The 14,235-nt window shown below is 32.5% G+C and overlaps 1 protein-coding gene across 3 annotated transcripts in view; it reads right to left on the reverse strand.

The window, feature by feature from the left end:
* Positions 1-8,880, reverse strand: part of Nop17l (PIH1 domain-containing protein Nop17-like) — a 28,266-nt gene extending 19,386 nt beyond the window's left edge. The window contains exon 1 of one of the 3 annotated variants that reach the window (XM_075313637.1): positions 8,709-8,880. The gene's annotated coding sequence lies outside the window, so the exon portion shown is untranslated. Of the gene's footprint in view, positions 1-8,632 lie in introns of all 3 variants that reach the window. The other 2 variants (XM_075313636.1, XM_075313635.1) reach the window with 2 other exon arrangements.
* Between the last annotated feature and the right edge of the window lie 5,355 nt (positions 8,881-14,235).

Genomic DNA, 14,235 nt, shown 5'->3' on the forward strand with positions numbered 1-14,235 from the left:
TACATATGTATTACCGCATATGTACATACACTTGTATAGAAATAATGTGAATATATTCATCAGCAAAACAAATGTGAAAAAGACCACGTATAAATATAATAAAAAAAATCAGCCAACTGAAAGGAAAGTAGAAATCAAAATAAAATATGGAGAACCAAACAATCGAAAGAGAGAAGCGTAGATGTGTATTTTGAAATCTGTCCTCATTTTTGTTGTTCTTTTTTTTTCAATATTATCTATTCTAAAGGGAGGAAAGTTTACTTCGATACGTTTGGTACTAGAGCAGCATGTATATGTTATTGTACATCACATCATATTGAAACCATATTAAAACTAACGCATTTTTCTAGAAGTTATCATAGAAACATTTTATAAAATTCTCATTACTTGAAAAAAAATGTGGGTTATAGAGTCTAAGATTAAATTTATAATTGGTGGACATTAATGTCTGAGAATGTGTGGGACAATTAAGACTACGTCTACAAGAGGTTTGGGTCCAATATTTAACATAAGACTTGTAGATACTTGGAAAGATACTTAAGAAAGGTTGTATCAGTTCTTTTCTTTTTATTTAGCCTAGCTTACGTTCTACGCAAAAACAACTAAAATTTAGGGTTACTCTAAATTTCAAAAGCAAAAGTGGGCATGGTGACGTCTACGGAACGATTGGAGGATATTCCGGATAAGTTTCAAGATTATTTTGGAGATGCTACCATTCAAAAATTAACTTCGATCTATCGGTATAACAATTATTTCTTTATCGGTTCTGTTTAGCATCATGAACTCACCATTACAATTAGGAGGTGTGCACGTGAAAAAAATCTTACTCACGCACGATATGCTTGGTAGAACTCACCCACACTGATAAAAAGAAAATCCGTACTCTCGAATAAACAACTTGTAAAGTCTCGCCCTCGCGATCAGATATGTCTTGAATATTAGGAGTAATTTACATAGGGGACCTGGCCATTGTCATTTGTATCGAACCGTAAGCTCGTACTGCATGACCAGAGGTTATGACGCCGGAGACATTTATAGACTAATCCCAAAGCATGTTCCAAATGAAAAGATAAATCAATGATGGCCGCCTTAAAAGCTACGGGACTTTGACAATTTGTAGCATTCGCCGGACCATAGTAAGATTCTTCAGGAGGAAGACCGAGCGATAGGGGAATGTTTCAAATGGCTCAGCTCAAACACGAGGCCGATGAGGCTACATACATGCACTGATAGTCGAATGAATATAGTGGAAATAACAATAGACATAGTACTGGTATGCCTCTGCAGGCTGCGAGCGAACAAAATTGATATGGGACGACAAGAGTAGTAAGAACTCTGGATTTCTAATGGCGACACATAAGAGGATTTGAGACCATTAATAGGCATTATAACAGAACATAGCACAATTGGAAAACGCATGATTGTCTTAATAATTTATGATATTTGCAGATGGTGTTTGGACGCGGAGGCAACGGAAGACTCCCACTATTTTCTGTGTCAGTGTCGGCCATTATGATTTAGAAGAAATAAGATACTTGCCTTAATGAAGGCCTCTGGAAGAAAAACCTAGATCTTCGTTTGGAAACGCAAATATGATGGGATCAATCCCGACGGAGGAAGATTGATGTTCACGATGATGCATACTCCGTGAATATGCGTTTCGCAATATTTACTTATTCAGTTCATTAGCAACAAATCTATTATAAACTTTGATTGACTTCTTTGTTATATGACCATCACGTAATATGGAAATGTTATTAGAGGTATTTTAAGAGAGCAAATTTATCCGTTTAGTAAAAATTATTAAAACACAATCGTATGAGTAAAAAAGTACAAATTTCAAAGTTTTTCACTTTCACATACATAAAGAGTAGTTCACATAACTAATCCAAAAGTTGATAAATCGCTTACATAAAAAGTCATCTGTTAATAATTATTTTGGAAGTGGAAAATTTGAAACGATAGCACGAAGAATGACTTTGAAGAAGTGCATATGCATATTACTTACTGAATGAATAAAATTTTCTTGAAAACTCACAGGCTTGTTCCGATGTAATTGTAATTTATATGATTATTTTCAATCATCTTTTGAATTTAATAGCTTTAATATCATTAAATTATATATGGAAGCTTTTAACCGAAACCTATATGTTGAACCGTTTAACTATGAACCACATTTAGCGATTACAAAACAACTCAAAAATGAATTTGAGATACATTAGTAAAACCGTTGTGGAAAGTTGCCAAGGACACATGTAAACAAGTAATGGGTACAGACACAGGAGCTGTTATTTTTATATCCAACGCAACCATCCAAAAGAAGGAACCATGTTTTAAAGGTTGACTGATTGACTACTCTATAATGAATATATTTTGTTTAGATAGGTTCATAACAATGCATTTGTTTAGTTAAATTTTTGTTTCCACTGCAATTATTGATCTCAACCATTATTAAAATAAAAAAAAAATGAAATTTGTGTCGTGGTATTAAAAATATTATTTTATAATCAATTAGCAAATTATCAATATGATTTGTCACATTATAGGATCTCAAAATCCACATTTGCCGAGATTTTAAATTTCTTTTAATAAGGCAAATTACAGTTGAAATCTAGTCAATCTGTATTTTGGAAGTGTAATGTGAAACCCTTATTGAAGCTATTATTTTGTTTTTAAAATCTCTTATAATGTTTTGCATTTCACGTCAAGAAATATTGTAAAAACAAAGCACTTGTTTATACTGATAATAGAATTGCATTTTGCAAAAAATAAGCTAATTTTTTTAGGTGCTAAAAATAAAATTTTAAAATGGAATGTCATGCGTCAAGTTTGTTTATTAAATGATTCTCCATGTACGCCGTAATGCTTGAAAATGAAACGTAACTGAATAGTATAAGAATAGTCGGAACTTAATATTATATGATGTTATTGTGATTAATGACGCGGTGGAATTTTAAGAGAATGAATAACCAAATAAATAAAAACAACTCTTATTAAATATATCACGGCTATGTTTTCCTAGCAAAGTGTTGATATTTTAGATTTCGGGCAAATTAAGATATGCCTATACGATGATGTTTAGTTGTCTAAACCAGGGCTGCCAATTTTGCCGATTTATCGTCATTTTGACAATTTTTGGCTCAAAAAATAGCAGTTTCCGATTTTTGCCTCGAAAAGGACGATATTTACTCCGTTCAAAAAATTGGGAAAATCAAGTGATTTCGAAATATGAACCGATTTCGATTAAATTTTGCTTACTTTAAGGATGCTTAGTTATCTTGTATTAAATTTGAAGACGACCGGTTAGTAAATAGGCTCAATACGACGGCATTTGTTGAAATCGGGCGATACATGTGTGTGGGGGCTATATCTAAATTTGATCCAATTTTTTCCAAATTCAAAAGCGTTCGTCCTTGTGCCAAAAAACACTGAACCAAGTTTCATCAAAATAATTTCGACCGGAATCTTGCGAACAATACATAGACAGACCGACCGATGAAGGGACGAATACGAATAGATCGACTCAGGAGGTGATTCCGAGTCGATCAGTATGTTTTATGGAGTCTATAATCAATATTTCTGGTAGGCACATTTTTTACAGATCAAAGTTATTATACCCTAACCTAACTTTTCGGTTATGACTTACTCAGAATGCGTAATACAAAAATTTACTAAATATAGTAGAATTGTGTGTCTTTATATGAAATGAATACCTTCGCTTTTAACCAAAACATATGTTTTATTTTAATATTATTTAAATTCCCGATTTTTGACGATTTTTAAAAAGCAAGTGCCGATTATGACGATTTTTTCGAGAAAAAGTGACGATTTTTCTTAAAATTTTATTGGCAGCCTTGGTCTAAACCCATTTCTGGTCCTAACCTCAAAAGTATGTGGTATAAAGGAAAATTTCAAAAATACAGAGCCAGCATAAAAATCGTTACCAAATTCCATATATCAACACATTGATAATTAAAAAAAATCTACTTCAAATATGTCGATCAGATTTTTACTTTCAAGGCAATTATTGCCAACATCGGAAGTCTATTATTCGTTTTTGAGTAAAGTCAAAAGTCGATTCGATTGATGTTAGCCACGACTTTGTTGACAAAATCCATTTTATTGTTGTCAAAAATGGATTCCCCTTTCCTCCTAAATATTGAACTCATCATAAGTGATCTTAGCATACCAGTGGAATTTGTATACACAAATTTTATTCATACTCTTCTTTTCATGAAGTTAGCAAAAACCGGAGAAGAACACATTGAAGGTAGATTAAAGAGTTATTTTGGTAAATTTGGTAATGTTTCGTCCATTTTTAACCCCCAGAAATAGAATCATCAAAAATGCCCATTTTAAATATAATTTTCGAAGTCAAAAATAAAGAAAATAAAAATTTGTATAGTCTTCGTCGGTATGCACTAGTACACAGAAAAAAATGTCATAAAAAATTTTCCAATTAAAATTTCAATTGAGTTTTAAAAAATATTTAATTAAAAATTTTATTGATTCAACAAATTTTTTTTAACAGCAACAAAAATGAATCACAAAAATTGATAGTATCAATTAAACTTAATTAATTGATTTTTTTTATCAATTCTTTAATTCATACTATCATTTCTGTGATTGCAGACATTTCAATTAAAAAAAATAATTGGATTAATTAATTTCGTGATTGAATCAGAAATTTGTGTGTAGTGAAATTTCACGAAGCGAGAATAATATCAAAAACGTGATCCTGAAAAACATCTTGAGCATGATTAAAGTCATCATTGAAATTGTTATCGTGGCTAACATCATGAGCTTGACTTAAAGGCGAGTCCGTGTTTGATTGGTGAAAGTGATTAAAATAGACAACATGATAATATTCGTGAGCAAGGGTACAATAGAGAGTTTTATAGCCTCCAATTGCTACCATCTCAATAAAAATATTGACTATAATTTGTATTAATAACTTGAGGAATAAATATGTTTCGGTTTGTAGTCATATGCAAATGTGTGAGATGGGGAATGAAAATTTTACTCACTTGCACATCTCTAATGACAAAAACCTTCATATTCCAGCTCATCACATACAAATTTTCTATATAAGTTCTCATTTAATTTTTAATCTTTTCAGTTGTGCAACATTCATAATATACGATAGCAACAAAAACTTATAATTCTGGATTTTATGAAAAATGTAGGCATGAATTGTAGACTTGGGAAAAGAAGATTAACTAGTTTGATTTACAGTTGCATGGCTTGTTTAAATAATTGTCATAAACACAAATAAGTGAGGATGCCAATAAATGCATTGACCAATGCTGCTATCACTTGTATGAAGAGCATTTCAAATAAACCAGAATTTATCATTTGATGGGGGGTTTTTAAAATTACCCTCACCAATGTGTGGCCTTATGTGTGTGCACACTGCATGCTATTGCAAATTTGCCACCTCCATCGTAGCCGGCCGCCAACTTGTCTTTCTTGTTTGCTCTATACCTTCATTCTTTGGAAGGAGGGGGTTTGTTTCATTTGTTGACTTCTTATTTTCTTTCGATTATGCGCTGCACTATATTTGTGTTGCAAACTGCATTTTCTCCATCAGTTTTTCCAACAAAACGACGACGATTGTCGCTCTTGCACCTACACAACTTTAAGTTTTGGGGCCTGTTGGTGTTGTTATAGCAATAGTCGTTGTCGTTAACAAGCAGGGCATAGCTTTGAAGAGCTTGTGTATGTACATATGTAAGCAAATATGAGAAAATATTAGTGTGTGTGTCAAGTGAAAAAAGTTTATTGACTTTTTGACCTCTAAACATTAAAAAAACTGCAATGCACTGCTGGCGTAAGCTGAGCGGATTCTCTATGTTTTTACACAATTGTTAGTTCTTGAAAACAAAATTAATAAAATAAAATGTAGGATTTTTCTATAGCACCATTAATTAAAGAAAAATATTGATGACCATAAGACATTTTGCAGTGAACTTAGAAAACAGAAAGGATATAATCAAGGCTACAAATTATATTAGACCGATATATTGGGTATTATCGATTCATTTTAATAAAAGGTGCATGTGGATATTATTGTTTTGTTTTGAAAAAACATATACATATTAAAAAAAAAAAATAAAATAAAATTTAGTTGCATTTAAGTAAAACATCAAGGCAAATATAAGCTTTTCCATGCATAAACATGGATATTTTACATTGTTTTATTAACATAACCAACAAATTATCATTGTTTTGATTTCAGCTTCCATGTCCATAAGGTTCAATTAATAATTAATTATAAATAAAAGCGGAGCAATTTTTGACCAGGCTCAGGTTTGAAATTAAACATATATTTATAAAAATCTATATTGGAGATCGGTCAAAAAGGGGCATTTGGCATTAACTAGGGTATCTAAACTATAAAGTAGGCAAATGTAATGAAAATTTAATTGTTACTTTTCTGACATGTTCGACTTGCCACTGACTGGTCAATTGCCAAATAAGTAGACAACAAGGTTTCTTTATCCGTAATCCAAGTACAACCATCCAAGAATGTCTGGTCGATCCTTTTTACTAGAGAGCGAAATTCAGCGATACAAAATAGAATTTCAACGGGAAAAGGTACTAGGTTCTCAGATTCCGGCCACAGGTCATATCACGAGACGGCAGACAAAGATAATTTTGGCAAAACTAAGATCATAGATAGATAATAGTGTAGCTGTCTTCCATCAAAGGGCATATCACAGGCGCTATCGGCTCGAAATATCCTATTTTCCTACATCGTCAGGTCCAGCGATACAAAACAGAGGGAATATAGATCAAGCGAATTTGAACAAGATTCAGAGGATACTGTAGTGGAAGCCGTAAGAAGGTATGAGCATGTCACTACAGGAAAGCGACCAAACCTAAACTAAGAAAATGCAGTTGCCTCACAATATGAAATCAATCTCTGGATAAGTACACAAGGAAGCCCTCCTTGTCCAAGGACTGTAACAACCTCAAGGAGTTACAAGTATAACAGCAATCTATTTATCGAGTACATAAAGATCAATAAATAAATGAAAACTTACAAATTATTTTTCACAATGGTTCGATTTTTAGCAAATATGGTACATATTTTTCTATGTGGTGGATGAAAGAATTCTTGGCGTTTTGGAATATTTTTTTACAATTTCATCGAATTTCAGTACAGAGTAATTTGAATACAATAATGAAATTTACTCACAAAAAAATCATAAGTGATATTTTTATGCTAATATTTTAATTGTTGACTTCTTTGAAAAAATAAAAAAAAAAAAAACATTTTTCCACACCAACTTCCATAATTTGATTAAAAAAGTTCGAAATGAGAGTTTTTAAAATCAGGTAGAATTTTTGCGGAATTTTCTTAAAGTTTTAGTAAAATATATTTTATTAGTGTGCTTATCGGGCCATCGATTGTAAAGTAGTTCCTAATCTACGCACATCTGTTGACCTTCTCTGGTTTCTCCTTGTGAACATGTGTGATTTTCGTTGGTCGTATAACATTTTGAAGTTGAAGGAAGCGTATGAATTTATTGATAGCAACTGTGTTACTTAGCCGGAATATAATTCAGCTTGGTGTATACAGAATAAGCCATTATTTGGGGAAGTTGAAGGCGATCTTGAGATAGGTGTTTCGAAAGGTTCCAATCAAATTTATATGTCACCTTTGTTTGCCACGGTTGATTTGACAACATATAACAAAATGTAGAATCTTCAATAATCGGCAAAGAGAAATCCAAAAAAGGTCTGTCTTGCTAAAATTCGTATAAAACTATATGTCGACATTTAATGTTTTACTATTATTCTATTACAAAGATTTAGAAAAGAAGAATTTCCGTCATTCACATGAAAGGCAATTTCTCTGATTTCTATTTAAATTAAGTACCAAAAACATTGTTTACACAACTTTACTTATCTCAACAGCTATGTTTTTAAATGGATAGGCGCCTATATCTATCATCTTTGGTGTAAACTATTGGAACACATAACCACCGTATAAATAGTGCTTTCTACAAATAATACTGTCAACCAAGATTTAGATAGGAGCCCACACTACAAGTAATATGTAACCCTGTAAAGTATTGCGCATTCGAATATTCTATTAAGAGACGCCCTGAAAACTAATGCATTTAATATTCTCACTGCGGTCGGTCGACGTGGGGGGAAAATAAACAACAACAGCTGATACCCAGGCACGGAAAATGAAGCCAATGGTGAGTGAGTGTGTATGCCAGAAGATTTGAAAGCATAGAAAGAAAAAAACAACGTGGTTACGTGCTAGAAAACACAACATCGATTTGTATGGTCAGTATGGCAGGTAGTTGGTAAGGGCTGATGGAAAAGTACCAAGTACCAAGCAAGATATGTAAAAACTTATGGAGATTTCCAGAAAGTCATTGTACACGTGGTCTTATGCCGGGAAGCGAAAATTTCGTAGCTTTGAATTCAAATGTTATGCTTTATTTTCACCTTAAAGGCGTCGTAATATTTTAAGTTAAAATACATTCCCTTGTAAATTGATAATGATTGCTGGTATCCACCTCCCCATCATGGAGAAATAACTCCCAATTGAATACATAACACAATCCCATGGTAATCCATAAATATACATTTGATGTTATCACATACGTACATACGTCTTCTATAGATATGTCTGTTTAACCGGCTTTTTTCTCGTTTCTTTTTTAGTTTAAAAATAAGTTTCTCACTTTTCGGTTTTGAAAAATTTTCACAATTTCACAGGATATTTAGATTGTTTAATTGTATTGTGATTATATTAACTTTAATCAATGATAAAAAATAAGTGTATCAGGTTTTGAATTATTTATCGAGCGGTGGCGATGATCCGCTAAATTTACTTCGTGTTGTGTTTTGTTTGTGAGTTTTAGACGAACTGTCAAATATTTTGGAAAAACGATTAATGTTCTATGAATGAATCGATAAATTCGATTGCTCTATGCTTGTAATCGATATCGCTGATATCGATATATGTATATTGCGCCGTTATTACATTACTGCCCATTTGATTTTGTTCGTACAGAAAAGAGAGCTTCAGTCGTTGCAATTAGTTGTACAATCCTAGTTTGCAAAAAAAAAATGATGCCAATAAAAACACAAACATTTAATGCTCTTTACAGACTATCAGTTATTCCGGACGACATTGCTCGTGTCGAACATATCCCATATATTGTGCACATTATAAGTTAAGTCCGAAGGTATTATCGATACTGCTGCATGTTTATGGTATCGATAATACATTTACCGATTAATTAGTCATCGCCGACAAGTCGTATCGATCCGACACACTGTAAGATTCTTTACAAACACCGACATTCCGTCCGGAATAACTGATATTCTGTAAAGCGCATAAGAAATGCTAAATTTCAAAAATATAAAAAATAGATTTTCAGTTGAGATGTTTTAGTTTGACAGTTACCATGAAAACTAGAAATTTCCATTTACACTAAATTCAAATACAGTCGAATCTCGGTTTAACGGACAATATATTGTCAGGCCCTTTCGTTATTTAAAAAAATTCGTTATACGGTATTCTCACCAAGCATGTTTTGGTGTTTGAAATGTTTTCCCTTTATAAGCCCTTTTCGTTCGATTCGTTTACGTCATACTAAAAAACGAGTTCAAAACACAAGTTTTCCTCCAAAACACGTCAATTTTAGAATGTGAACCCACCTAATTTGGAATATACCCCGAATAACATACCCTATTAAAAATATCCCTGCCAACATTTTATGAATTTGGGGGCGCTTCCGAGAATCCCCACTACGTCGAAAACAATCATCTACGACATCAAAAACTCGTCGGAAAAGCGCCGTCACTATTGAGAAGTTGTACCACGTCAAGTTACTACGAAAAAGTTTCTCATCAGTGCAATTATTATGTGCCTATTTAGATCAATTTCGAAGGGCACTAATAAGAACCCCTTCAAACTATCAGAAAAAGTGCATTTTAAGGTAATTGTAGAAGAATCATTGTGGTCAAGTAAAACACGATTGTGTAGATGTTTATTGATGTTTATTTATAATTTCTTATAAATATAACATTTTTCGGTTTATCTCATCACATTTAACATATTTTTTTTGCATTAATAAAAGAATGATGTTGAGTTTTAAGTAGCAAGTTACATATTGCAGCGTCTATCAGCCAGTTTGTTTATTTTCGATGGAGACAGCGTGTGCGGAAAAATATTTGAAAAACGATCACTTTATTCTATTTTGAAAGTCGAAAATTGTTCACCATATACCTTTCACAATTTTAAGCGTAATATCTTTGTTTTCAGAACTTTATTTTCGTTTTTATTTAAATAAAATATAACAAGCTGGTTGCGCTTGGCGTTTCACAAAAAATAAAATGGTTCTTCTAACAGTAGTGATGGCAAAATACTTTCATGTACATTTTGTACTTTTTGATATGCTTCCCCCATCACAGTTCGCGATGGTTGTGGTGACATTTACGAGTCTGTGGTAGCGATGAGGATGATTGTTTGAAGGGGCTCTTATTGGCGTCCTTCTAAATGTATCCAGAAGGGCAACTAATAATTGCACTCATGCGATACTTTTTTGTAGTAACTTGGCGTGGTACAACTTCTCAATAGTGACGGCGTTTTTCCGAGGAGTTTTGGATATCGTATACGACTGTTTTCGACGTAGTGGGGATTCTCAGAAGCGACCCCAACTTCAAAAAATGTTGGCAGGGTAATGTATATTATATAAATCAGTTATTTAATACAATAATTATTTACTTTTATTATGTATATTAATGTTGCCGCTTGCCTCTACAATGCCTACTTGGCGCTGAGGCCTATAAAAGAATGAATTTACTTGTTTTACTTGACCACAATGATTCTTTTACAACTATCTTAAAATGCACTTTTTCTGATTGTTTGAAGGTGCTCCTAAATTTATCCCAAAAGGCATCTAATAATTGCACTCATGCGATACTTTTTTTGTAGTAACTTGACGTGGTACAACTTCTCAATAGTGACGGCGTTTTTCCGAGGAGTTTTGGCAGGGCAGGTGCCGAAATTAAATTACAGAGGCACTTAAAAAATATTACTGCAACAGAGAATGAAGCCGCCGAGTCGCGCCGCCGATTTCAGTCGCCGCCGACCATTTTTTGCCAATCGACGCCGCCGCCGAATATGTCGACTCATCTCGACTCAAATTTAGCCGCCAAGTAATCAAAAATATCGATTTAAATCAGAAAATTTTTTATTAAATTGTCGTATTTTTTCCAAAATTTTGAACACAACCAATCATATTTAATCTGCTATAATAATTTAGCAAAAATTTAGCTCAGAAAATTTGAACGAAAAGTAAATTTGTTTGAAAGATAGGTTGTACAACTAATTTCATTACCATTCGATTAACTTCAAATTGATTTTATAATGGATAATTGTCCGCTGTCGAGTGAACAAATTTATATCGGCTCAGCCGTCAAGCCGCCTCCGCCGGAGGCAAAAATTTAGTGTCCGCCGCCGCCGACAAAAATGGGTCGGCTTCATTCTCTGTACTGCAAATAAACCTTAAAAACTGAAGAAATTGTTCCATATATCTAGGTTAGGTTAGATTGAAAAGAAGATCCAAGATTTGCTCTCTCATGAAGGCCTCTCAGTAATGATTTTGAAATGCATTTGTATTTCATAGTTTCTCTTTAGCTTTAAGAAGGAGGTTCCTTGTCAATGTGCTAAATATAGAATCGGGTAGCACTCATTAATAAGAGAAAAATTCACCACTGTTTTACTGAGTAATCCATTACGAGATGATAGGTTAGGTCACACGGATGAAAAAGACTGTTTTTCATATGTTTGGCTATAAACATTATATGTTTGGAACACAAATTTTTAAACACAATATTTTTGAGTGCAAGCATATAATGTTCATAAACTAGCATAACATGTTTGGGACATATATGTTAATATGTTAGAACATATTATGTTTGTGACATAAAATGTTTGTAAATATAATATGCTTGGATGCAAACATATATTAATTTAGAAATAGCCTATAAACATGTATGTGTTTAGTAGCTTGGAGCGCTATTTAACAGGGAGCGATATTGAATTAAGTTGGTGGTTCTTGCTTATTATTACAAAATTAACATTTTATTTTCCCTTGGGCAATTGATCAGCTACTTCTTTGATCCTTACAAACTGTGTGGTCCGCTGTTCGAATCCCCGTCCGGCAAAAGGTAAAATTAAAATAAAAAAAATCATAAAATTTAATAATTTCTTCTACAATGTTTGTATTACAGAAAAAGGTGCTAAGAACTAAAAAATCTCGTGGAAGTGAGAAAGATGTGAGGGAATATACAATTAGGCAGAAACAAAATTGTGAGCATTCAGGTCGAAAACCTATGTTGTTAGCACCTATATTACCTGTTTATTTTCATAATTCATTATGATTGTAAATATATAAATAAATAAATAAAATTTTGAGCACAATATTGTTTGGGAGAATTTTTTTTAAGCATATAATATTTTTGGGTGCAAAATGCTTCCAAACATATTATATGTTCACATAATAACATATTGTTTTTTGGAAGACAACATTATTGAATTTGGATGCAAAAATACAAAATGTTTGGAACTTAGACTAACCAAACATATATTGTTTAGAACAATATGCTTTCAAACATATTATATATTGGAAGAGATCAAACATATAAATGTTTGGGCAATACCAAAAAATGTATATGCTTGAAGCAAAATATGTTTGGGAGTATATGTTACAGAAGCGATTTTTTGTGAGGGTGCAGGTACAGTGGCAGCCCGATATTACAGGCTCACTTAGACTATTCAGTCCATTGTGATACCACAGTGGTGAACTTTTCTCTTATCACTGAGTGCTGCCCGATTCTATGTTAAGCTCAATGATAACACGGTTGAAAAAGACTGTTTTTCATATGTTTGGCTATAAACATTATATATTTGGAACACAAATTTTTAAACACAACATTTTTGAGTGCAAGCATATAATGTTCATAAACTAGCATAACATGTTTGGGACATATATGTTAATATGTTAAAACATATTATGTTTGGGACATAAAATGTTTGTAAATATAATATGCTTGGATGCAAACATATATTAATTTAGAAATAGCCTATAAACATATATGTGTTTAGTAGCTTGGAGCGCTATTTAAAGGTAAGTACTATGTTCGCTTTTCGCGTTGAAATTTTCGTGGTTACTTTATTAAAACATTTCAATATAAAGCAGACAAATTAACTCAATTGATGCGTAGTTTCTTGTTCCACTAGTTTTCGGCAAGACTTTACAGGAATAAGTTTGTTTTCATTTATAATTTTGATTATTTAAGGAAAAGTAATCGCGAAAATAAAGTGGTTTTCAACTCGAAAACCGAACATAGTACCTACCCTAACAGGGAGCGATATTGAATTAAGTTGGTGGTTGTTGCTTGTTATTACAAAATTAACATTTTATTTGTCCTTGGGCAATTGATCAGCTACTTCTTTGATCCTTACAAACTGTGTTGTCCGCTGCTCGAATCCCCGTCCGGCAAAAGGTACAATTAAAATAAAATAAAAATCATAAAATTTAATAATTTCTTCTACAATGTTTGTATTACAGAAAAAGGTGCTAAGAACTAAAAAATCTCGTGGAAGTGAGAAAGATGTGGAGGAATATACAATTAGGCAGAAACAACATTTTGAGCATTCAGATCGAAAACCTATGTTGTTAGCACCTATATTACCTGTTTATTTTCATAATTCATTATGATTGTAAATATATTTATATATAAATAAATAAATAAATAAAACTTTGAGCACAATATTGTTTGGGAGAAATTTTTTTAAGCATATAATATTTTTGGGTGCAAAATGCTACCAAACATAATAACATATTGTTTTTTGGAAGACAACATTATTGAATTTGGATGCAAAAATACAAAATGTTTGGAAATTAGACTACCCAAACATATATTGTTTAGACCAATATGCTTTCAAACATATTATATATTGGAAGAGATCAAACAAATAAATGTTTGGGCAATACCCAAAAATGTATATGCTTGAAGCAAAATATGTGTGGGAGTATATGTTACAGAAGCGATTTTTTATGAGGGTGAAGGGACCTCATTTTTATAGCCGAGCCGGAACGGCGTTCCAGATTGCAGTGAAACCACACCCAGAGAAATGGTTGGTTGATAATTACAAGGAAATAATAATTACATACGATAATTACAAGGAAATGA

The sequence above is a fragment of the Haematobia irritans genome, chromosome 5 (genome assembly GCF_050003625.1).
Source record: "Haematobia irritans isolate KBUSLIRL chromosome 5, ASM5000362v1, whole genome shotgun sequence".
In the NCBI taxonomy this organism is placed as follows: Eukaryota; Metazoa; Arthropoda; class Insecta; order Diptera; family Muscidae; genus Haematobia; species Haematobia irritans.